At 46.9% G+C, this 25509-nt stretch overlaps 1 long non-coding RNA gene across 1 annotated transcript; it reads right to left on the bottom strand.

Moving 5' to 3' along the window:
* Positions 1 to 1921: 1921 nt before the first annotated feature.
* On the bottom strand, positions 1922 to 25436 carry LOC106999894 (uncharacterized). The gene is made up of 4 exons (XR_003732486.2): positions 24940 to 25436; positions 18397 to 18584; positions 14201 to 14334; positions 1922 to 2044 (listed from the first exon to the last, which is right to left on the bottom strand). It is a non-coding gene; the product is annotated as an uncharacterized LOC106999894 (long non-coding RNA).
* Positions 25437 to 25509: the final 73 nt, after the last annotated feature.

The following is a 25509-nucleotide window of genomic DNA, read 5'->3' as shown; positions in this document are numbered from 1 at the left end:
TGAGACCCAATCTCTACAAAAAATTTAAAAACTGGCCGGGCACGGTGGCGCTTGCCTAAAGTCCCAGCTACTCAGAAGGGCTGAGGTGGGAAGATTGCTTGAACCAGGGATGTCAAGGCTGCAGTGAGCCCCATGATCGTGCCACTGCACTCCAGCTTGGGTGACAGAGTGAGACCTTGTCTCAAAAGAAAAAAAAAAAAAAAAAAAAGAGGCCAAGTACAGTGGCTGAAGCCTGTAATCCCAGCATTTTTAGAAGTTGAGGCAGGCAGATTACTTGAGTCCAGGAGTTTGAGACCAGCCTCGGTAACATGACAAAAACCTGTCTCTACAAAAAAATACAGAAATTAGCCAGGTGTGGTGGTGCATGCCTGTAGGAGGCTAAAGATAGGAGGATCATGTGAGCCTGGGGAGGTGGAGGTTGTGGTGAGCTATGATCACAACAGTGCACACCAGCCAGGGTGATAGAGTAAGATCCTGTCTCAAAAAAAACCCCACCCAATATCGATATACATAGTTTATATATACATATTCACACGTGTATCTGTGTGTGTGGTTAATAGCAGTGTACTGGGTGCTGGGGACAAAAGGCTGAATCAACCTTGGGTCTTCCCAGGTTGATATGGGTCCTTACTGAGACGCAAAGAGATAACTTCATACCGTCAAGCAGGGCTTCTCAACAGTAGTGCTAATGACATTTTGGATCAGACAGTTTATTGTGGGGATGGCTGTGCTGTGCACTGTAGGATGTTTAGCACCATCCCTGGCCTCTACCCACTAGATGCCGGTGGTACACATTCTATCCCCACCCCCAGTCATGACAATCAAAATTGTCTCCAGACATTGCCGAATGTCTCCAGTGAAACAAGGTCACCCACCCCCAATGGAGATCCACTGCCATAGACATGCTAAGGTGTGCAATGCTTTTTAATCCAGTGAGGTGGTTCAGAGAAACCTCCTGGAAAGGATGACGCCTGGGATAGGTCTTGAAGGATGAGTAAGACTCGCAAGGAGAAGCGAGGCAGAGGCCACTGCACAAGCAAAGAACCACGGCTTACCTGAACCCTATGCTGACTCGGCGCAGGAGGGACCACACATAGTGAAAGGCAGTGAATTCAAGCCAAAAGATAAGCGTGCATGTTTCCTTTTAAAAAGCAGATCTTGGTTTGTGGTATAACCTTCTCTCCATGAATTCTTCCACCTTTCAGCAATGTTTGGCCCCAACATAGAACCTTTGTGAATTAAGTGAGATCACTTAGAACTGTTTTAATGGCAGAGCAAAAGCTGTACTCACACTAATAATAGCTTCCTTTGGGAAGGCACTTCACAGGGGTTTTTTCTGTCTACTTGTTTGTTTGTTCATTAATTTTTTAAAAATGCTTTCATTATACGTTGAATACATACAAAAAATATTCAACACACAAACACAGAGAGGAACTAGAAAGCATGTAGCATGTAGCCCCCTTCAGTCTCATAATACAATATCTCCTCCACCTGTGAGGCCCTCCTGTGTGTACCTTCCTCATCTCACTTCCCCCTCCACTCCCAGGGGAGCAAGATTTTTGTGTTCACATTTGTTCATTCAACAAACCTTTTACTGAACACCCCACTGTACTATGGGCCAGGCTGTGTGCTATAAAGTAGCAAACAAAACAAAAACTTTCCCCTTTCTTACTTAAAGCACTTTCACATTAGCCTTTTCAGTGTTACATGATATTATCAATATCCCAACGAGATACATACATACAGGCAACTAATAACTACTGCCTCGACTTCCTTTAACAGGTGAGGAAGTGGAAGCTCCCAAATGTTGACTTATCACAGGTAACATGGTTTGTAAGTGGCAGAACTGGGGCGAGAAGCCAAGTGGTTGCCTCCTGTCCCCTCCTTCCATTGTACCACAGTGCTGGCCTCTCCTCTCCTCACCTGACACTCCAGGGGTTCGAGACATTGCTACCGGATGCCAAACTCTGCAGGTAAAGCAAGGCAACTGCAGCGCAGGGAGACAGATGGGATTTGGAGACTCCTACCGGACCTGCATGTGGGGCTGTGGAGGGGGAGAAGAGGTTTCTTTGTAGTAAAGGAGTCCCCAGTGGGGGCAGTCTTGTCCCCAGACATTTGAGTCCATACCAAACTCCCATTTTAAAGTGGCATTGACTGGGTGCAATGCCTTGTGCCTGTAATCCCAGTGCTTTAGGAGGCAGGACCAGGAGGATCACTTCAGACCAGGAGTTTGAGACCAGCCTGGGCAATACAGCAAGATCACATCTCTAAAAATAAAAATGAAATTAGCTGCACATTCCTATAGTCCCAGCTACTCAGGAGGCTGAAGCGGGAGGATCACTTGAGCCCAAGAGCTCAAGGTTACAGTGAGTTATGATCATGCCATTGCACTCTAGCTTGGGCAACAGAGCAAGAGCCTGTCTCTAAAAATAAATAAATACATAAATTAATTAATTAATAAATAAAAGTGACATCATAGTATATAAACAAAGCCATCTTTTTGCCTTTTCCATTTGACTGGGAGAAAAATGTTTTTCTCCCAGTCAAGTGGTTGGTTTATTGGTTGCTTGAGTTGGATAAACTTGGTATCATTTATTTACAACTCAATTTCTACTTCACTTGTTGATATTTTGGTTTGGTATTCATGCCTCCCCATAAACAAAAATAGTGATGCCTCGGATGGCAGGGATGATGGTGAGACAGATCTCAGAGGCTGCCTGAGGGTGAAGAATGGCTTCCATTTATAGCTGCCACTCTGATGACTGGTAGCAGCTGCCTAGGTGTTATCTTGAGAAGGTTCAAGGGCCATAATAGATTAGGGAGTGTGGGCTCTGGAGAATGGAGCGGGGGGCTCTTGTGCCACAGGATTATCAACCCTGACGTAGCCTGTGATCAGCCAACATTGGCCAGGCACCACAGGAGGTCACACACCAGTCAGGTCTCTGGTGGCCAGTAGCTGGCCCTTCTACAGCTCCGTCTCCTGGTATGTGGGCCTCATACTCTAAAGGGGGCACAGACCTGGCCCCTGGTTCCAGGCCCTTTCAAATGAGGATATAGCCTGATAGGAAAGTCCCAGACTCAAAGCAGATGTGACCTCCGCATGGCTCATCACTCACACCACAAATGTTTACTGCATGCTTCTCTGTGCGGGTGCTGTGCTGGACACTGGGGAGCCAAGTGACTGGATGAGAGACACCATCCTAAGAGTACTTGCCATCAGCTGGGCGCGGTGGCTCACGCCTGTAATCCCAGCACTTTGGGAGGCTGACGCGGGCGGATCACGAGGTCAGGAGATCGAGACCATCCTGGCTAACATGGTGAAACCCCATCTCTACTAAAAATACAAAAAATTAGCCAGGTCTGGTGGCAGGTGCCTGTAGTCCCAGCTACTCTGGAGGCTGAGGCAGGAGAATGGCGTGAACCTGGGAGGTGGAGCTTGCAGTGAGCCGAGATAGCGCCACTGCACTCCAGCCTGGGCGACAGGGCAAGACTCCATCTCAAAAAAAAAAAAAAAAAAAAAAAAAGAGTACTTGCCATCTAGTGCATAACACAGACATCCAGTGAATAGTAGCAGCACAGTATTGTGAAGGCTATAGTAGGGACAATCCAGGATCCTACCAGAGCTTTTTCACATGGGTGGTCAGAAAAGAATGGCTGACCAATGCTCTGGCATTGGAGCAGAGAAAAAATTGTACAACAAGCCAAAGAACGCCTATCCTTTCATGAAGCATTTTGGTGGGGCCATTCTGTGACCTGTCTATACTTAATGATTCTAGGAATGGACTCTGTTACAGGCTGGACTCAGGGCTTCTTTGCAGTAAATGACAAGCTACCACATACATACCATATATGCACGCTGTGGTCTGAACAAGGACACCAGCTTAAAAGGAAAGGCAGGAGGAAAAGGAAAGGGTGACTTGTACTGCTTTTGCCCAAGGTACTGTATTTGCCAGTAGAGAACTTGGGGAAATCACATTTTTCAATTACCCTATAATCATGGAAGGTAAGACCGATGGGTGAGCTTTTAGCTGCCTTCACGGTGTTTACACATCTTTACATCCCATGGACATTCATTTGGATCTAAATGGAAGTCCTAATTCCCAGATCTTGATTTATTTCAGACATGGGAAGTACTTCTTTACTGAACAGTCAGGGTTAAGTCAGGGAAGGGAACCCCTTGGAGTTATGGGATAAGGGACACACTTATTATAGGAATTGGATCTTACACAACTTTGGGAGGAACTGGAGAGGCGAAGGCCCTGGAGGAATGGGAGGATCAGAGAAGGAGCTGCCAAGCAGTCCCTTGGACAAGCTAAGCACATCCTGCCACTGTGGAGGGGCGGAAAAGAGAAGCCTGTGGTCCCTCCTCCGTGGAAATGCCATCTGAGGGAGGGGCTGGCGCTGCTGCCGGTCCTGGAATCAGCAGTCAGGAAGAGGACTGGATGTGCAGTGCAGGACAGCAAGCACAAGCTGGAACCCGCTGGCCTGTGTCTGTCACCACATTTAACCCTGACGACCTTCCGAGAGTAATGGCTGCTGTTTCACATCTTCCAAACCTGGTACAAATTCTTCTTCTGGCCAAATTCAACTCAGAACTGTACAGGGAAGGGGATCTTGAAAAGGTAGTTCCATCTTGGCCAAGTGGACAGAGCACAAACCATCACATTTGAAGAAAAGGCTGAGGGTGGAGGCAGAATACCCTGCCTTAATTAAGAAGCAAATACTCGGCCGGGTGCGGTGGCTCATGCCTGTAATCTCCGTGTTGGGAGGCTGAGGCCGGCAGATTGTTGGAGTTCACAAGTTTGAAACCAGCCTGGGCAACATGGCAAAACCCTGTCTCTACAAAAAATACAAAAATTAGCCAAGTGTGGTGGCGTGTGCCTGTAGTATCACCTACTCTGGAGGCTGAAGCAGGAGGATGACTGGAGCCTGGGAGACAGAAGTTACAGTGAGCTAAGATTGTGCCACTGTACTCCAGGCTGGGCAATAAAGCCAGATCTTGTCTCAAAAAGAAAAAAAAAAAGAAATAAAGAAAAAAACACTGCAGAACTTCCTAGTTCAAAGAACCAGAGATAAGCTCATGGGGTGTGTGTGTGTGTGTGTGTGTGTGTGTGTATGTGAAGTGCTTGGGGAGTTTTGGTGAAAGGATAAATTTCCAGGCCTCAGCTCTTAAGAGTCTGGGGTGGGGCACCTGTTTAACAAGCTTAATAGGTGATAGTGATACACATAAAAGCTTCAAAACCACTGTCCTCAACCTTACAAGCAAATAATAGGTTATTAATTAATTCAACTTTAATGACCTGCTGTTGGAAGCCTTATGTCAATAATTTGTCATTTAGGGGCACTTGGATGGTTACCCAGATGCCAACAGTGTCCCAAATTGCCTCCTGAGCTGAACTTTATGTCCTCCATCTCCCTGCCTGAATCCTTTTAAGAACAAGCTAAAATGCAGATTTGAGACTCACTCCTGAACTCTTCTATTAGGGAGCTGGGTGTGGTTGGACAGCAAGAGGAATCTCATGGTGATACCGCCAAGGGGCTAATGGATTGGGAAAGCCAAAGGTGTGCTCCACCCTGCAAACTGGGTTTACTGGTAACTCACACAAGTGATTTCTCTCATCCAGATAATTACCATTAAACAATATGTATCTGTCACCCCAAAGTGTGTGGGCATTGATGCAGCGTACCATGTGAAGCACGTAAAAATGATAGCTACCCATCTTAGAAGTCAGAGATGAACTTACAGACCTTCCCACGTGCTTTGTTTGCCCTGCCACACTCATGCCCATCCCCCAGCCAGCCATCAACCCACCTGCCCCTACCCCACACCAGAGAAACTTTTGGCACAGCTGCCAAAGCAGCTGACAGTGTCAGCCTCTAGCTCCTTGGGCAGGCAATGTGGGCAACTCAAAAAGAGTCAAAGGGCCTGGCGCAGTGGCTCATGTCTGTAATCCCAACACCTTGGGAGGCTGAGGCAGGTGGATCATCTGAGGTCAGGAGTACCAGACCAGCCTGGCCGACATGGTGAAACCTCATCTCTGCTAAAAATACAAAATATTAGCAAGGGGTTGTGGCATGTGCCTATAGTCCCAGCTACTTGGAAGGCTGAGAATTGGTTGAACCTGGGAGCCAAAGGTTGCAGTGAGCCGAGATCATGCCATTAACACTCCAGCCTAGGTGATAGAGTGAGACACTGTATTAAAAAAAAAAAAGAAAGAAAGAAAAAGAGGAAGAAGAGGAGGAAGAGGAGGTGGAAGAGGAAGAGGAAGAAGAAGGAGGAGGAGGAGGAGGAGAAGGAGGAGGAGGAGGAGGAGGAGGAGGAGAGGAGGAGGCAGGGTCCAGAGTGGCCCAGCTAAAGTGCAAGGGTGAGCTGGCCAAGATCTTCCTATAGAGCACATAGGGCAGAGTCCAGGCCAGCATGTACACCTCTAGACTGCCTTCTTCTCTTGCCTTCCTTTTCTGTCTTTGTAAACAGAATCCAAAGGCACTGATGCATATTAAATACCCCTGTTCCCCCGTCTTCTCCCTGTGTTCTTCTTCTAGTATTGTTCAGCATTAATCCTACTGACTGAACAAACCAGTGAGCCAGGGGTCCTCAATGTGCCTCAGCCACTCAGGGAGCTTGTCAGTGATGCATATTCCTCAGTGTCACCTTCAAGGAACCTGACTCAATAGGTGGCACTTGGAAAACTGAATTTTATCTTCTTATTATTTTTTTACTTTTTATTTTTGAGACAGAGTTTCATTCTTGTTGCCCAGGCTAGAGTGCAGTGGCACGATCTTGACTCACTGCAACCTCCATCTCCCAGGTTCAAGCAATTCTCCTGCCTCAGCCTCCCCAGTAGCTGGGATTACAGGAGCATGCCACCATACCTGGCTAATTTTTTTGCATTTTTAGTAGAGACGAGTTTTCACCATGTTGGCCAGGCTCGTCTCAAACTCCTAACGACAAGTGATCCACTGGCCTTGGCCTCCCAAAGTGCTGGGATTGCAGGCATGAGCCACCATGCCTGGCCTGGAAAATTGAATTTTAAACAAGGGCTACCAGGGATTCCCAGGCAGGTGATCGGGGACAAGATTCTAGAAAACATCGTATAAGGCAGGAGGTAGTGCAGGAAGAGGAGGAAGAGACAAACCAGAATAAGGCCTCACAATCTGGCTGAAAAGGCAGATCACACACAAATGAAAAAGACTTAGGACAGGCAACATGCATATCCCTGCAAAGAGCCAGGGCACCTAGGGCACAACATTTAAGGAGGTCCTCAGGCTCAGGTGCACTTGCATGATCCTAGAGTAAGTGTCTCCTTAAATTGTGCACCCTAAGTACCTTGCTTGCTTCACTCTCATCATTGTTCTGGTACCAACAACGATGCCTGGCATGTCGTAGGCACTCTAAATCTTTGATGAATGAATAAACGCATTTATTTAACAAATATTTACTGAGTGCAAACTATTATACTAGGTATAGGTGACTGGGTGTAGGGGTGAGTCCAGGAGAAAATGATAGTCTAGAAATGAATTGGACATAGATTCCACTTTGAAAGGAGAAGTTTATGGGCTAGGTGCAGTAGCTCAGGCCTGTAATCCCAATTCTTTGGAAGGCTGAGGCAGGAGGATCACTTGAGCCCAGGAAGTCAAGGCTGCAGTAAGCTATGACTGCACAACTGCACTCCAGCCTGGGCAACAGAGTGAGACCCTGTCTCAAAAAAAATTTTTTTAATAAGAAAGTTTATGATCTCATAAGGTCTGAAGACCAGGAAAATAAAAAAGATGCAAGGAGGTAAAGGTGGTGGAAAGAAAGGTGCTGGAGTGGAAGCAAAGGGGTTTTGGATATCTCTGCTAGACTACATGCTCCATGAGAGCAGTAGCCCTGCCTCTTCTGGTATATCCCCATTCCTGAAACAGCACAGGTACAAGATGGGTATTTCATGTACATTGGTCAAGTGACTAAATGGCCAGAGCCAGACTTACAGTTCCAGAGATATACACTAGTGTGTTTTGCAGCCTTATAATTGAGTCTAAGTCCAGGAAAGCAGGTGCCTGGACTTAGGTGATGCTCATTACAAAGGCCCCACTAATGATCTAACCCAATGGTTCCTGCACTTGGTTGATTATCAAAACCACTTGAGGAGAGCTTGGAAATTACTGACTCCCAGGCCCTATGCCAGAGGTATGAAGTCAGGGAAGGGACTCAGGAATCTGTATTTGGACTTCCTAATGGGCAGCTCATGATCACCCAGGCTTGGGAACCGTTCCTGTAACCAGGAGTAAGGACTCCAGGTTTTAGAGAACACTTGGTGGGCCCAGCCTGGCAGAGTGGCCATGGTCCCCAGGCACACACCACACCAGGACAGGGAAGCAATGAGCAGCCTGCCTGGGCTCCTGTCCACCCACCAGCAATGTGACTTGTTTTTAGACTTCTCTCTGTGCACCTCTATTCCTTCCTCTGTGGAGGAGGGCATGTTGGCAGCTTGTAGTAAGGCCAAAGGAGATAACTTCACAGAGATGTAGCCCAGCGCCCAATGTAGTTGTGTTTGGTCCTTATCACACTCATCTTTCTAGCAACACACCCAGCTTCTCAGTTTCCTTTTCTGGACTCTACCAAAGTCAGACCTGGCATCAAAGGATTGGATGGCTATGGAGGAAGCTTTACACATGCTCAGAAAACTCTGAGGGAGTGGTGAAGCCCAGAGAGGAAGCTTCCATCAAGGACCCAACAGTTGGGTTGAAACCCTGATTTTAGGGTTTAGTGCCAGTCTTACTGCTATTTTCTCTTAAAGGCAGCCATGCCTCCTGCCCTCTCTTCTCTAGATCCAGCACCCTCACTCTTCCTGCCCTTACCCATAACTGGGCTGCCAGCTGGGCCATCAGATGGACAGGCATGTGCCTGTGGGGAGGACTGATGCTGTAGGCCACAGAGGAGCCCTCAGCAGGTCTCGAGTCCCCTCACGAGGACAGGAGGGTGCCATCCTTCACATTGCTCCTTTAGGCCAATTCTCTCCCCAGGTAAATGATGAGGAGACAGGTAAACAGAGAAAAGCCCCTGAACTCCCAAACCCAGAAACATTCTTCAACATAGGAAAGGAGAAAGCAGGCCAGGAGCAGTGCCTCACACCTGTAATCCCAGCACTTTGGGAAGCTGAGGTGGGCAGGTCACTTGAAGTCAGGAGTTCGAGATCAGCCTGGCCAACATGGCGAAACCCTGTCTCTACTAAGAATACAAAAATTAGATGGGTGTGGCAGCAGGTGCCTGTAGTCCCAGCTACTCAGGAGGCTGAGGCAGGAGAATCTCTTGAACTCCGGGGGCGGAGGATGCAGTGAGCCGAGATCACACCACTGCACTCCAGCCTGGGTGACAGAGCGAGACACCATCTCAAAAAACATAAGAAAAGGAGGAAACTAAAAATGGCCTCCTCCCTTCTGTACACAGTCCACCTGCCTTCCTCATCTGAGCCCAGCAAAATAGAACTGCGAGGCTGCTGCTTCTCCTGCACCAAGCTTGTCATCCCTCTGAAAGGGAGGAGCCAGCCAGATGGTGGCCACTGAGACTCCAGGGCCATCTCTGAGAGAACCTCTGCTTCAGAAAGAGGTCAGCTGTCAAAACAAACTGATGCAGAGGCACTTCCCCGAGGGAATCTCAAACTGTAGGCAGCCAGGCCTGGGAGGTGGGTTATTAACCTCATGACCCTTTATCACATTCTCCTTAATAGCTTCAGGCACCTTCTACACGGTGTCTGGGGGAAAAACCCACCCTTTGTTTTGGAAGATGAGGCAAACATTTTACAAGTAATTTATTGGCCCGTTTTTAACCTTTATTCAATGGGTCCTAATTTATTTCACTAATTGACTGCTCAATTCCAGTAAAATCTCTGGTTCTAGGTTTACAGCCTGCTGAACAAGTGCTTCAGAGGTGTATACCCACTGCATGGAGTATCTCTCCACAGTTCAGGTGAGTGCCTTCCGCTCCTTGAAGAATATCCCCACGGAAAAGGAATTCTAGGCCAGATGCAGTGGCTCATGCCGGTAATCCCAACGCTTTGGGAGACAGGGATGGGAGGATCTCTTGAGGCCGGGAGTTCGAAACCAGCCTGGGCCACATAATGAGATCTCTTCTTTACAAAAGTAAAAAAATTAGTCAGGTGTGATGGTGTGCACTTGCAGTCCTAGCTACTCGGGAGGATCTTTTAAGCCCAAGAGTTTGAGGTTGCTGTGAGCTGTGTTTGAGCCACTAGGCTCCAGCCTGGGCAACAGAGTGAGCCTTTGCCTATTAAAAAAAAAGAAGAAAGAAAAGGAATTCTATTGGTTTAGGGTAGTAATTCCCCAACAGCGGAACTGGGATTGGTGGGGTGGGTGGAAAAATCTTGGCACAAGGAAAAACTTTAGAACAATTATAATTGTTTAAAAAGAAAAAGAAAACAAGGTGCCTCAGGAGCTGGTGGACATCTGAGCACTGGGGTGTAGAAGCGGGGCTAAGGGGCTGTACTGGGAGGGGTCTGAACTGCTGCCAGAGGAGTCCAAACTAGCTCAGGGTTCTGAGATGAATGTTCAGGCCAGAAAGCCTATATACAGAGCTATCTTCCTGTCCAGGGCCAAGGAAATGCTTTTTCAGGCTGGACTAAGGAGAGAGGCTTTCTACTGGTGAAGACCAGTTGCAGAATGCTTCCAGTTATTTCAAGAGGCATTAGCAACATAGAGCATCCATGTGAACTCATTTACAACCTGGAGATAGCATTATTCATATTGGTCAGAGAGCTGCTGTAAATACGGTAATAGGCTTGGAGCAGAGCCTTAGCTCAATAAGTATTAGAGATTATTATGATTACTATATAGAAAAACTAGCAGTCACTTCCTTTGTGAAGACACACTGACTAAAACTCAGTTAACATGCCTACTCCTTCAGGTACAGGAAATAGTAACATTGTCTGAAATGCCACATTTATGTACAAGGTACAATAATCTGTGTTAACTAGTATATACTTTACAGTGCACAGTTACCTCTTTTGTGTATATATGGGTCAATATGCAATAAGTATATGTCTATTTATCATTACTCAGGTGTTCATTATCCAATTCCTTGAAGTTAGGAAGTTCAGTAGTGAAAATATTCACTAATACATATATTAGTTAATATATAGTGAATATATTATATTCACAATACATGTATTAGTGAATATATTATATACATTATATACACAATACATATATTAATGAATATAATATATTCACAATACATATATTAGTCACTTTTAAAACTGGTCCCTATTAAAACATCACTTCAGCTAACACTACTACCCCACTGATTAGGTTAAAACATCACTTCAGTTAACACTACTGCCCCACTGATTAGGTTTCTGTGGGTCAGTCTCTTGCCATTGTAAAAATTCAGCAAATGTAATGTAAATATTATGCAAATTGCCTTCAGAGTGAAGCTGCAAAACTTGCAAAAGATACAGGATTTCATGAAAGTGACAAAAGTAATATTGGCAAATTGACAAATACTTGTCAAGACATTGACAAATGAAGATTTGGCATGTTTAGACCAGTTCACAATTGAAGAGCAGAGTGCTGAGAAAGACAGTGCCACTTGGCCCTTCAAAAGAAAATAATTTAAATATCAAAGAATAAAAAAAGGCTTTTAGGAAAACTAACAAACTCTTTTTTATATTTTTTCTTTTCTTTGGGACAGGGTCTTGCTCTGTTGCCCAGGCTGGAGTGCAGTGGCATGATCTTGGCTCACTGCAACCTCCACCTCCTGGGCTCAAGCGATCCTCTGACCTCAGCCTCCCAAGTAGCTGGGATCACAGGCACCACCATGCCCAGCTGATTGCTGTTGTACTTTTTCATACAGATGGGGTTTTGCCATGTTGCCCACGCTGATAAACTCTTATTTTGCAAAACAAACACAACCAAAAAACTCCACCTCTTCTATGACAGGGTTTAAAAGTCCAAGTGAAACATGTTATCATATAGAATTCCGTTAGGAAATGAATATTGAGAAAAGTAACTAACATATAATTCATTTTGTAACAATTAATGAATAGTTGCAATTATAATTTAGATTTGTTAAACTAAGAAAATATACTTTAATATCTTTTAATTTCACTTCTCAGTAGGAAGTTCCAATCAAACATTTTTCACATTGATTACAAAATCATGATTCTCTTTTTAAGTGGATTCATACTAAATGTCCTTGCCTGATAGCAATTATCGTCAGATGTGGTAAGACACAGAGTGTGCACAAGCACCAGCGATCGTTTGGACAATTGTCTAATTCTTCAGCTAACGAGCAGAAAGAAACAAACAAACAGAGCCACTGTCCTTTCCTTAATGTCTTGTCTGAATCTGGAGCAACGGTTCTCAACCTTAGCAGCACATTAGAATCTCTTTGGAGAGCTCTAAAAACTACACACGTCTTGAGTCTCACCTTCATTGGTATTGGATGTGGCTGAAGTGGGGATTTTTTTTTTTTTTTTGGAGATGGAATCTCACTCTGTCACCAAGGCTGGAATACAGTGGTGCGATGTTGGCTCCCTGCAACCTCCGCCTTCCAGGTTCAAAGGGTGCTCCAGCCTCATCCTCCCGAGTAGCTGGGATTACAGGTGTGGGCCACCATGCCCAGCTAATTTTCGTATTTTTAGTAGAGACAGGGTTTTGCCATGTTGGCCAGGCTAGCCTCAAACTGCTGAACTCAAGTGATCAACCTGCCTCAGCCTCCCAAAGTCCTAGCATTATGGGCATGAGCCACTGCGCCTGGCCTGAAGTGGTGATTTTTAAGACCTCAAGTGATTCTAACATGCAGCCAAGGTTGAGATACACTAATCTTTCCTAATTTTTGCTCTTGCTAAAGGACCTATATCACCTTCCACTACGGCCCTTTTCCTCATCTTTCCACTTTTTCCTCCCAGTTAATCCCATTCCTTTTCTAGTGTTGCTATATCCCAAGAATTATTAAAGCCCACTGCCCCAAAAGGTGAAGGGAGTTTTGTGAACTCAGGCCACAGGCAGTGGGCGGAGGAGGGTGGGAGGGCTGGGGACTGGGTGGGGATGGGGATGGAGAGAGATGGGAGGGAACCTGGAGACCCAGGAAAGTGGGAGGAGCATCAGAGGGGAGGGAAGGCCAGGGACAGGGAAGGGAGTGGAGGAGGGTGGAGGGACTGGGGACCCAGGAGTTGGGAAGGAGGAGGGGTGGGGTGGGGACCCGGGATTGGGGGAGGAAGGGAGGAGAGGGAGGGTTGGAGACTCAGGAGTGGGGAACAGGGGAGGTAAACAACCTCTGAGCAGCACGTTCCTAGTCCTTTCAGCCTGCTTACAGCTGGACAGACGGCAGCTTTCAAACCTGAATGCACCAGGGAACAAACACCACTCCCGCAGCAGCCGTATACCCAAATTTAAGTTGAGATGTTCTGCATTATGCTTGGAGTTTGGATTCTATCCTGGAGCAGCAGGCAGCAGAAGCCAACCACCCGGAGTCCCAGCAGACCACAAATGACTTCTGGAACTGAACACCGCTGCTGCTGTGCTGATGGGACCTTAGAGGCAGGCCCTAGCTGAACCCGTTTCACCACCTACTTGCTCTCCCTTGGGCTGTGAGGGTCTTTTCATTCCACTTAGCTGGGTGTGAAACAATGTCCTGTCCTTTAAAATGTGCTTTTTCACCACTGCCTTTCACCCTGTCCGACAAAGGCAGCCATGAAAAAGCACGTTTTAAAATTAACATTTCCTTTTGAGAAAGTGATCAGTACAAGAAAAGCCAGTTCCAGAGACCCAAGGCCTTGTACTGGGCACTTCGTCCACATTGGTTATGACAGCCTGCGACCTCTACCCACAGGCATGACAGCCTGCTCCTCCCCACTCCCAGGCCATACTCCCTCCAGATCTCAAGAGGCTCTGATCACCTCCTGGAGAATGTGCCAATCAGGACGGGTGCACCTGTAGTCCGAGCTAGGCCGGAGATTCCCAGGATGCTGAGTCATGTGCTGTACAGTTTGGCTGGAGGTGGGTGTGGCCGCTGCTGCGTGTATCTATCACTCCAATAGTGGAAAAAATGCAGACTTTCCCATAAGCAGCCAACCAGGCACATATCCAACCCTGCTGGTAATGGGCACGCCAGATCTGACTGCACAGAAGACAGGTTTGATTTTTCTGAAAGAGGCAAGGTGCCAGTGATGTATACCCGCTATTTTCCTGCACAGGCACTCACCTACAGTTTCACCCAGTTCTGCTTCGCATCCCAAACTGTAGGAATCCAAGAGTCGAACACTTTAATGGTATCTAGACTCTCTTTTTTGTTTCATCCAGTCATTGCCTGGAGCACACATGCATTCTCTCAGCGTCCTGAAGGAAAGGGAAATATGGACATGGTACTTTATGCCAGGACTTCAGAACTAGGACAACACTCTCGTTGTTATTGCGTATTTATTATGTGGCATACTCTAGGACCATCACACAAGTACTTTGAAACTACAACCAATTAAAGTTTTGAATTAGATGTGTAAGTTAGTTAGAGGCCAAATTGTTCCATCATCTGATTCAGGGGACTGGGGAATCCATTCATTTCTCAAACATTATTAGAGACAGGCTTCTTATGTGATTAGTTCTGGGCAGTGGACATCGGTAATTAAGGTTCTGATCCTCCATGAACTTACAGTCTAACGGAGAACAGAGACACCTGAATTACAGATGATCATGCTGTGTGGAATGTGCTACAGGGGAGAGAAGCACAATGAAGGGACTTCCTAAGGTTCTATGTCAAATCAGTGGTGTCACCAAACCCACAGAAGACAAATCCCTGATCTAACACATCTTAACTTTTTTTTTTTTTTTTTTTCCAGACAGGGTCTCACTGTGTCACTCAGACTGGAATGCAGTGGCATGATCTTGGTTCACTGCAACTTCTGCCTCCCGGGCTCAAGTAATCCTCCCACTTCAGCCTCCCAAGTAGCTGGCACTACAGGCACATCCCACCACACCTGGATAATTTTTGTGGTTTTTGTAGAGATGGAGTTTCACCATGTTTCCCAGGCTGGTCTTGAACTCCTGGACTCAAGCAATCCCCCTGCCTTGGCCTCCCGAAGTGCTGGGATCACAGTCATGAGCCACCGCACCTGGCCCTAATACATCTTTATCTGAAGTTGTCCACATCACACCGGGTCTCAGCCCTGTCTGCTAGGGACATATTGAAGGTGGATGTAGCAAGAAGCTAAGATGAAAAGAAGTTGACTCTAGCGAAAAAATGTCAAAGAGGAAGAGTTAAAGACCTGTTGTGAGGTGATGGTGAGGAAGATGGCACCCGAGATGGAGAACTAGCTTTGGTTTAGGTCATGCAGCGATGGACTGTGAAGACCCCTACACACTGTGGTAGAACAGGGTTTGGGGAGTGAGGAGTGATTTTGCTCTAATACTTTTCTACCGCAGGTGAAGAAATTTGAATTAAAAGCTCAGTTTTTAAGTACTTCATCATTAATCCAAACAAAGTTCTTCCCTTATTTTACTTTTTATTTTTCCTTTATACCTCTAAACCCTAATTATATTTCCTTCAATTCATAGCACCTGCTTTAATATGTTTAATATATCTTTAGATATGCATGGATGCCTTCTTACAAAAGTTATATTATTTTAGGTGAGATGTCTTTACAAAAATGATAATGTACTATATATCCTTTCCTATTTCCTATGTTTTTCCCTTACCCCTCGGTATTTTTTTGTTTGTTTTTTGAGACAGGGTCTCACTCCGTCACCCAGGTTGGAGTGCAGTGATGCGATCTTGGCTCACTACAGCCTCAATCTCCAAGCTTCAAGTGATCCTCCCACTTCGGTCTCCCACATATATGGGACTACAGGCATCTGCAACCACACCCAACTATTTTTTTAGTTTTTTAGTTTTTGTAGAGACAGGGTCTCACTATGTTGCCTAGGCTGATCTGAAAACTCCTGGGCTCATGCAATCCTCCCATCCAAGCCTCTCAAAGTGCTGTAATTACAGGCATGGGCCACTGTTCCTGGCTACCCCTGGATTTTAAAGATCTATAGTGCTGCAGTAAATTCCAGTTGGTTATTTCTTACTGTTACTTAGTATTCAGCAGTCCACATCTGCCATATATTATTAATCCTTTTCTCTACTGATAAGCACCTAAGCTGCCTTCAACATCCAGCTACCCCAATCAGTTTCATGATGAGCATCCTTATGAACTTGTGGGAGAACTTCCTTGGAAAAAATATATATTCCAGAGTTTTTCACAGATCATAGGATATGTGCATGCTTCATCTCAACATCTCAAGTCAGTAGAAACTAGTCAAACATGGGGGGTGGGGGCAAAGACTGAATGGGATATTTGTGCAAAAAAAGAAATATATGCAGAAAATATTTTGCATTTGTAATGCAGAATATCTCACAAAATTCCCAGAGAATACAACATATGTTTCATCTTCTGGTTTTTTAAGTAAGATCAATCATTCCTGCACAGTTCTTCGAAAGCATCCCCTTTCTCATTGCTCTCATGAAGTGAAGAGCCTTTGATAGCTCCTGTTGGTTACATTCACTCTAAGCTTCTGTCTAAAGCCAGATTGCTTTCCTAAGTGGTGGTACTGGTTCCAGTTGACACTCCCTCCAACAGTGCCCAAGAGTTCTATAATATCTTCCACATTCTCAGCTGCACTGACCTTTCTGCTCCTGGTCATTCTTAGACAGAAGCTTAGAGTAAATGTAAACAACAGGAGCTATCAAAGGCTCTTCACTTCATGAGAGCCATGAGAAAGGGGATGCTTTCAAAGAATTGTGCAGGAATGATTGATCTTACTTAAAAAACCAGAAGATGAAACATATGTTGTATTCTCTGGGAATTTTGTGAGATATTCTGCATTATAAATGCAAAATATTTTCTGCATACATTTCTTTTTTTTGCACAAATATCCCATTCAGTCTTTGCCCCCACCCCCCATGTTTGACTAGTTTCTACTGACTTGGTTTGAAGCATTCTTTGAGTTGGCTGTGGCCAGTCTTCATCATGACCTGGTGGTGGTAGGCAGCAAAGGGGAGGTGGAGTTCCAAGACCAGCGTGTCCTGCTGAGCAGAAGACTGGCCTCATGAGATGAGCTGGGCCTACCTCCCTATCTTCAGCTATCATTTTCCTTGGGTCAGAGGGTAGAATATTAAAATGGCAATAATAGGGCCATACATGGTGGCTCAAGACTGTAATCCTAGCACTTTGGGAGGCTGAGGTGGATGGATCACTTGAGGTCAGGAGTTTGAGACCAGCCTGGCCAACATGGCAAAACCCTGTCTCTACTAAAAATACAAAAATTACCTGGGTGTGACACATGTCTGTAATCCAGCTACTCAGGAGGCTGAGGCAGGAGAATCACTTGAACCTGGGAGGTGGAGGTTGCCCTGAGCCGAGACTGTGCCACTGCACTCCCGCCTGGGCAACAGAGCGAAATTCCGTCTCAAAAAAAAAAAAAAAAAAAAGGCAATAATAATTAGGCACATTTGTAGAGTAGTTTAGACCCTGCTACTCGAAGCATGGTCCTCAGAGTAGCATCTTAGGTACCACCTGGGATGCTGCTTGGTAGAAATGCAGAATGTTGGGGCCCAACCCAGAATCACTGAAGCAGAACCTATTTGAGCAAGACCCCCAAGGGATTCCATGCACATTACAGTTGGAATAGCACTACTTCAGTCTTTGCCAAACATGTTCACATTGATTATCTCACTTAAACTCTTCTCAACACCCCTGATTTCCTTGGGTATAGTTATGTAAATCTTACGTTGCAGTTGAGGAAACTGAAGCTGAGCAGGTTAAAATAACTGGCCCAAGAATATTCAGAAGAACCCCATGAAAACAGACTTTTTAACCCCCAAGGCCATACTTTGTTTATATCCCTTTCACCCCATGCCTTGTTTTTCCTCACTCCAGCTGCCCACTGGAGGCGAGGTCTGCAAGTCTTGCAGCCCTCAGGATCTTTCTCTGTTGGGCTCTAGACCTGAAATATGGCAAATTTGGTTTGGAACCAAAAATGCTGACTGCTTTTTGGCCTCAGTCCTTCTTCTCTACCTTCACTGCAAGTCTCAGTTAGGAGTTCAGAGCACGCTATGGTCTGAATGCTTGTGTCCTCCAAAATTTATGATTCAAATCCTAGTTCCCAAGATGACGGTACTTGGACCTGGGGCCTTTTGGGAGGTCATTAGGTCATGCGGGCTCTTGGATTAGTGCCCTTAGGAAATAGGCCCAAGGGAACCTGTTTGTCCCTTCCACTATCTGAAGACACAGTGAGAAAACTCCATCTATGAGAAACAGTGCCCTGACAAAACACTGAATCTGCTGGCACCTTAATCTCAAACATTCTAGCCTCCAGAACTGTGAGAAATAAATGTCTGTTGTTTATAAGTCACCCACTTACAGCATTTTGTTACAGCAGCCTGAACAGATGAAGAAAGAGGGACAGCCAGACCTTCACTGGGTGTGAGGTAGGTGGAGGTATTAGTGGGTCTCTCCTTTGAGTGAAGTTTACCAAGTTCCATTTTTTTCTTCTTAAAAGCAGGTTAAGCAGGGGTGCTGAATCTGGGGTTCCTCAGACTCCCAAGGCATCTGTGGATAGAATTCAAGGAGTCTGTGATCTTGGCTAAGAAAAATATTTCATATTTTTATTTGCACTAACCTCTTAACCACACCTAGCGTTTTCTTTACTATAACTATAGGAAACAAACCACACTAGGCTCAGCAGGACCTGTGACCTGTGACTTTGTCACTATGAGAAATCACAGATATTTCCATATTGCATAACACCTACTGCAGACCTTGAAATCTCATTTATGCTCATGATAACTCCATTATTACCTCAGTTGTTAGACCCACACTAGATCTTGTTATTAAACATGTTAATAGGTGGAGCGCAGTGTGGCCCCCACCTGTAATCCCAGCAATTTGGGAGGCTGAGGATGGCGGCTCACCTGAGGTCAGGAGTTCGAGACCGGTCTGGTCAACATGGTGAAATCCCACTCTACTAAAAATACAAATATTAGCCCGGTGTGGTGGCATGCACCTGTAGTCCCAGCTACTCAGGAGGCTGAGGCAGGAGAATCGCTTGAACATGGGAGGCAGAGGTTGCAGTGAGCTGAGATCACACCACTGCACTCCAGCCTGGGTGACAGAGCGAGACTCTGTCTCAAAAATAATAATAATAATAATAATAATAATAATAATAATAATAATAATAAAAGAAATAAATGTATTAAAGCAGCACTATAATGCCAAAATACCACACTATATGTGTATACATATGTAATATTTTATATTTTTTAGAGACAAAGTCTCTCTCTGTCACCTACACTGCAGTGTGGTGGCACCATCATGGCTCACTGCAGCCTTGACCTCCCAGGCTCAAGCAATCCTCTCAACTCAGCCTCTTGAGCAGCTGGGACTACAGGCATGTGCCACCATGCCTGGCTAATTATTTTTTTTATTATTTATAGAGATGAAGTCTTCCTACGTTGCCCAGACTGGTCTTGAACTCCTGGGCTCAAGAGATCCTTCTGCATCAGTCTCCCAAAGTGCTTGGATTACAAACGTGCACCACCTCATCCAGCCTATCTTTTTATATTTGGATAACTGTGTTATCAATATAATGGCTTCATTTGTAATCTTATGAACTTCATTTTATGAGCTTAAAAGCCCACCACAACCCTTCCTGTCCCGTGTAACCTTTCTACTGTGACTCTGCCATTTTTGCATCAAGAGGTAAAGTCTGTTACCCTAACCCTTGATTCTGGGCCGGCCCTGCCTGTGACTTGCTTTGACCAGGAGAATCTGGGGCAGTGCTGTGGGACTTCCATGCCTAGATCTTAAGAAGACTTTGAAATGTCTGTGTTTATCCTCTTGGAAACTAGCCACAAGGCAGAGGAGCCCAGGCTAAACTGAATAATGAGAGAACATGTGAAACGAGAAGGGCCACATGGAGAAAACCAAGGCACCCCAATGAACAGCCAGGACCAACACTCCAGTCACATGACCAGGGCCACCTGGGACCTGCCAGCCCCAGTCACGCAGGCCCAGCTGACACCACATGGAGCAGAGATGAGCCATCCCCAAGCCCTGACCCACAGAATCATGAACAATAAATAGAAGCGCAGCCCAGGCTGCCTCCCCTCCACTCCATGGTCCCGCTTCTGTCCGCAGGAGTGTCACTGGGTTTTGGGGTGGTTTGCTGTACTGCAAGAGATAACTGAAACAGTCCATGTGTGTTTCTTTCAGCTCTGCAGTGACAGCTACAGTTTTCAACATACTCATTTTATACTTGGCTCACTGCAGCCTCGACCTCCTGGGTTCAAGCAATGAATGCCTCAGCATCCCAAGTAACTGGGACTACGGGCACGCACCACCATACCTGGTTAATTTTCTGACATTTTGTAGAGACAGAGGTCTCCCTGTGTTGCCCAGGCTGGTCTCAAACTTTTGAGTTTGAGCAATCCTCCTGCCTCAGCCTCCCAAAGTGCTTGGATTAATGGCATAAGCCATTACACCCTGCTAAAATTTTAATCTCCAGCCTAGATCTTTCTCTGTTGGGCTCCAGACCTGAAATATGGCATTTTCTTCCTTTCCACCAAAGCCCACTACGTCTCTGTGGTCCCTTCTATTTCATACAGTGAATCAAGCCAGAAACCTGGCAGTTCTCAATACTACCCTCTTCCTTATGTCTACATCCAATTGATTACCGAATCCTGCTTGCTCTTGGCATCTCTATTCCATCCTCTGCAGACCTGCCACCATTTCTTAGTTTAGGCCAGCATCATCTTTGCTGCCTGCAAAAGCCTTCTCAATGGTGACAGACCCTCACTCCTCTGGTCCATTCTCCACACTGGGCCAGAATGAGCTTCCTATACCATCATCCCTGTTACAACCTGTCAGCAGGTCCCCCTTGTCCTTAGGATAAAAGCTCCACTTATACATTCCTTAGTATGGCATGCAAAGGCACTTCATGTTCTGGGCTGCTTTCCTTAACAGCCTAAGTTCCCCACCTGGTCCCCCACTCGACGAGTGGGAATTATGGGGATTACAGTTCAAGGTGGGATTTGGGTGGGGACAGAGCCAAGCCATATCCACCATATATATGCCCAAGATGACAGTTTTCCATGTCTGACCCTACAATGACACAAGCTAAGGGAAAGGCATAGAAGGACCCACACGTCCACCTAGGTGTTTGTACATATCCTGTCTGTAACTCCAGTGGGTCTTCAGACAATCTACAATTACTTTCTCCATTAAACAAACAAAAAAACAAACAAAAAACCCAAAAAACTTGAGTGCTTTGTATAGAACAGATACTGGATCAAAAAGATGATTATAGGCTGGGTGTGGTGGTCATGCCTGTAATCTAAGCACTTTGGGAGGCCAACAAAGGAGGATAGATTGAGCCTAGGAGTTCAAGACCAGCCTGGGCAACACAGTGAGACCTAAGCTCCACAAATAGTAAAAAAAAAAAAAAAAAAAAAAAAAAAAAAAAAAAAAAAAAAAAAATCAGCCAAGGCTGGGTGCAGCAGCTCACGCCTGTAGAGCTTTGGGAGGCCAAGCTTTTTTTTGGGAGGCCAACACTTTGGGAGGCCAAGGCAGGTGGGTCACTTGAGGTCAAGAGTTCAAGAACAGCCTGGTCAATATGTGAAACCCTGTCTCTACTAAAAATACAAAAATTAGCTAGGCGTGGTGGCAGGTGCCTATAATCCCAGCTACTCAGAGACTGAGGCAGGAAAATCACTTGAAACCAGGAGGCGAAGCTTGCGGTGAGCTGAGACTGTACTACTGCACTCCAGCCTGGGCAACAGAGTAAGACTCTCAAAAAAAAAAAAGAAAAAAAATTAGCCAAGTGCTTGCTTGAACCTGGGAGGTGGGGGTTTTAGTGAGCCGAGATCGCGCTACTGCACTCCAGCCTGGTGAAAGAGCAAGACACCGTCTGTAAAAAAAAAAAAAAAAGAAAGAAAATCCCCATTTCAAACCAGACACCCGTAGTCTCAACTACTCAGAAGGCTGAGGTGGGAGGATCATTTGAGCAGAGGAGGCTGAGGGTTCAGTAAACTGTGATTACCCCACTGCACTCCAGCCTGGGTGACAGTGCAAGACCCTGGCTAAAAAAAAATAGATGATTATACATGATCACCATCTCAGGAGTTCAGATCTGGGTGGAGCATGGGCAGGATTCAGTATTGTAAAAAATGTTTCTTGCAAAATGACTGCTCCACTCCCAGCATGAAGGTGTGGACAATGTACGCTGGGAGCAAAGGAAAACCATCAATTCATCCTGGTGTTATCAAGGACGGCTTCAACCAGGTGACAGTGGTACAAAGATCTTGAAAGCCAAGAAGGCAAAGGAGGCCTTCAGGGATGCATATGTACATTTCTTGTATATGGCCTCCCCTTGTACTTAGAAAATCCCCATTTCAGCCGGGCGCAGTAGCTCACGCCTGTAATCCCAGCACTTTGGGAGGTCAAGGAGGGCAGATCACAAGGTCAAGAGATTGAGACTCTCCTGGCCAACATGGTGAAACCCCGTCTCTATTAAAAATACAAAAATTAGCTGGGCATGGTGGCGTGTGCCTGTAATCCCAGCTACTCAGGAGGCTGAGGCAGTAGAATTGCTTGAACCTGGGAGGCAGAGGTTTCAGTGAGCCGAGATCGCGCCACTGCACTCCAGCCTGGTGAAAGAGCAAGACTGTCTGAAAAAAAAAAAGAAAGAAAAAAAATCCCCATTTCAAACCATGACCCATAACTTCCTCAGTAGCCTAGCTCCTCCTGCCTTACTTTCCAACCTCATCCCCTCCCACTCTGCCTGACACCCTCTGCACCTCCAGCCACACTGCATCCCACGGGGCCAGCTCTTTCCTGCTATAAGACTGCCTTAGCTGCTCCCTCTACTTAGGTGCACTTGCCTGGGATCCTTCTATCCTCTCATGAGGTTTTCAGCTTAAACATCTCCTTGGAGTGGGCTTCTCCTGTATTTCATACCAAACCAATTGCCCAGTCACACTCTTATCACCCTGTTACAATTTGGTGCACTGCAGTGAACTTACCTTCATGGTACTTGTGTGTGTGTGTGTGTATGTGTATATTTGACGTGTACTTATCTTTGTCTCCCCTGGCCTGCCTTGTTCACTGCTGCTATGCCTGGAACAGTGCCTAGAACACAGTAGATGCTCAACAAATAGTTGTCGAATGGAGTGGATAAACGAACAAAGGCATGCACAACACTGTTTCCTGAATGAGGATGTGGCACCGAGACATGAAAATGCACCATATGTTTGAGGAACAGCAAGCAGTTTGCTGTGGCTGTGGGCAAGGGTAAGTCTGGGTGGGAGACGAGGTGGGGAGGGTTGGGAGAGTCCTATAGTTGGAGGCAGACTGGATAGCTCAGAACTGAATGGCCTTTCATCTCCTGGCAACAGGAGCCACGGATCATTTTTAAGGAGAGAATGTTATGATTGGATCATGACTTTTAAAAAGCCATTCCAGTCACAGTGTGGAGCTTGGGCAGTGGAAAATAAGCTGGAGTGTGGGTGGAGGTTGGGTGGGGGGATTGCAGATTGTTTAATCCGAGCAAGACTTGATGACAGATTGATCTAGTGCAACATTTCCAGGGTAGAAATGGAAAATGAGAACAGAGACATTTCTGAGGCAAAACTGCTGGGTCCTGGGGACCAATCAGATCCAGGGCTTTGAGAGAGAAGGTGAAGGCTGGAAGGAGGCAAGGCTTGCATCCGGGAAGGAGTAGAAACAGCAATTTTAGTTTTGGATATGTTGAATCTGAGGAGCCCGGGAAACATCTTTCTCTGAATCTCTAGGAATTGTGCCACCACCACACTGTTCCTCCTACCCCTTTTCTCTTTTCTTTCCTGTTTTGAATCACTCTCACAAGTCAAGACCGCTCCCTGCTTCTCAGCCAGCTGGGGAGCCAGGCCAGCAGGCCCCACATTCGTAAGGAAGGGACAGGGTTCTCGCCTGGAGGGTCTGGCAGAAGCCACCCCAGGGGAGGGCCCCGACAGGAAGGAAGGTAGGCCTGCGGAGGGGCACACAGGAGCTTCCTCTCCCGCCGCAGTGTCCAGGGCCAGCTGCTCCAGCCCTCAGGCTGGGTCAACAGGATGGGACAGCCCAGGCGGAAGGAAGCCTGTGGGGAGGGACACCCCGCAGACAGAAGCAGGGACATGGGGTGGGGAGAGGCAGGAAGAGCTGCCGGGCTGCTGAGCTGGCGCCTTTCCAGCAGACTCAGGAGGGGCGGTGACAAGAGGCCATTCCGTCCTCATCCCCGCAGCCCTGGGCCTCTCTGGTCCTGGCCAACAGTATTATCATTATTATTGCTGTTGTTCGCTAGCCTGGGCCTTAGATAATATTAGAAAAAAAAACATCGGAAGATACGGATAGCATTGGCAGTTTATAAAACAATTAATTCCCTTTCTAGGCTCATTCTGTGATCATTGGGATAGAAATGCCATTTGCATTACCAGCCTTTCAGTTACAGAGACGTGAGTGCTCGCAGGAGGGACAGTGAATTTTGCCTTAAATTCAGCCTGTCTAAATCGGAGATCTTATCTCCGATTTGCTTTAAGCCCCGTTATCACTGCCTTCCTCTCCAACAACAGCTGCTGTGATCGCGCACAAACGGCCAAAAGGGGGCAAATCCGTGCCAAAGCAGAGCCATGGGCTTTCCTGATCAGAAGGCCCAGCCCCAGCCCCGGGCGCAGCACGCGGGCGGCTTCCTTTCAGAAACCCAGCCTGCCTCCCACCGGCTGGAGCGGGTGGGTGGGGCGGTAGTGGTGGCGGTTTCTGGGGACGGCCGACAAACCACCTCCAGGCGTGCTCCAGCGGGAGCCTGGAGACCCTAGGAGAGCCCTCCCCACAAGCGGCTTCCAGGCAGGACGCTTCCAGAGGTCTTGGTCGGGGGTGGGGGTGAGATGGGGTCTACCTTTGAAACAGCTACAATTTAAACTTCAGCTACACCGAGCTCAAACTCGATTCCGCAGCCGAGTGTCGGCGCCAGACGACGATAAAAACTCGGGTCTACGGCTCCCTACCACGCCCCTGGGGCTTCCAGGAGTCCTCACGCCATCCTCTCGGTTGCCCAGGAGGAAGGATGGGCGGGGCGGGCAGGCGCTGCGGGCACTGCAGATGGGGAGGGCGAGCCCGCGGCACGGCGTGAGCGGGGGAGGGGCTCGCGAGCAGGTGTCGGCTCCGTGACAGGGTCCCCCATCCCGCGCCCCAGTGCTCCCCGAGGCTCAGCGAGGCAAAACCCAGCAAATGCTTCAGAAATGCAGCTCAGTCGGTCACCGGGTTCTGCTTCCTCATCAGACGCGCAAGAGGATGGCGCTTCCAAGGCAAATCTCTTGGCTCCGGCCCCTTGGCTGGCAGCCGCCGCGTCCCCCGCCTGCCTGGCGTCCCGCCCACTCCGTGGCGGGCTGAGACGAGGCCCGGCGCTGAGGGGACTGGGCGGAGCGGGCATCCCTCCCCACCCCCCACGTGGGGCCGGCCCTCCGCA

The sequence above is a fragment of the Macaca mulatta genome, chromosome 8 (assembly GCF_049350105.2).
Source record: "Macaca mulatta isolate MMU2019108-1 chromosome 8, T2T-MMU8v2.0, whole genome shotgun sequence".
Classification (NCBI taxonomy): domain Eukaryota; kingdom Metazoa; phylum Chordata; class Mammalia; order Primates; family Cercopithecidae; genus Macaca; species Macaca mulatta.
The sequence above is the reverse complement of the archived record's forward strand: the minus strand, read 5'-3'. Positions and strand labels throughout refer to the sequence as shown.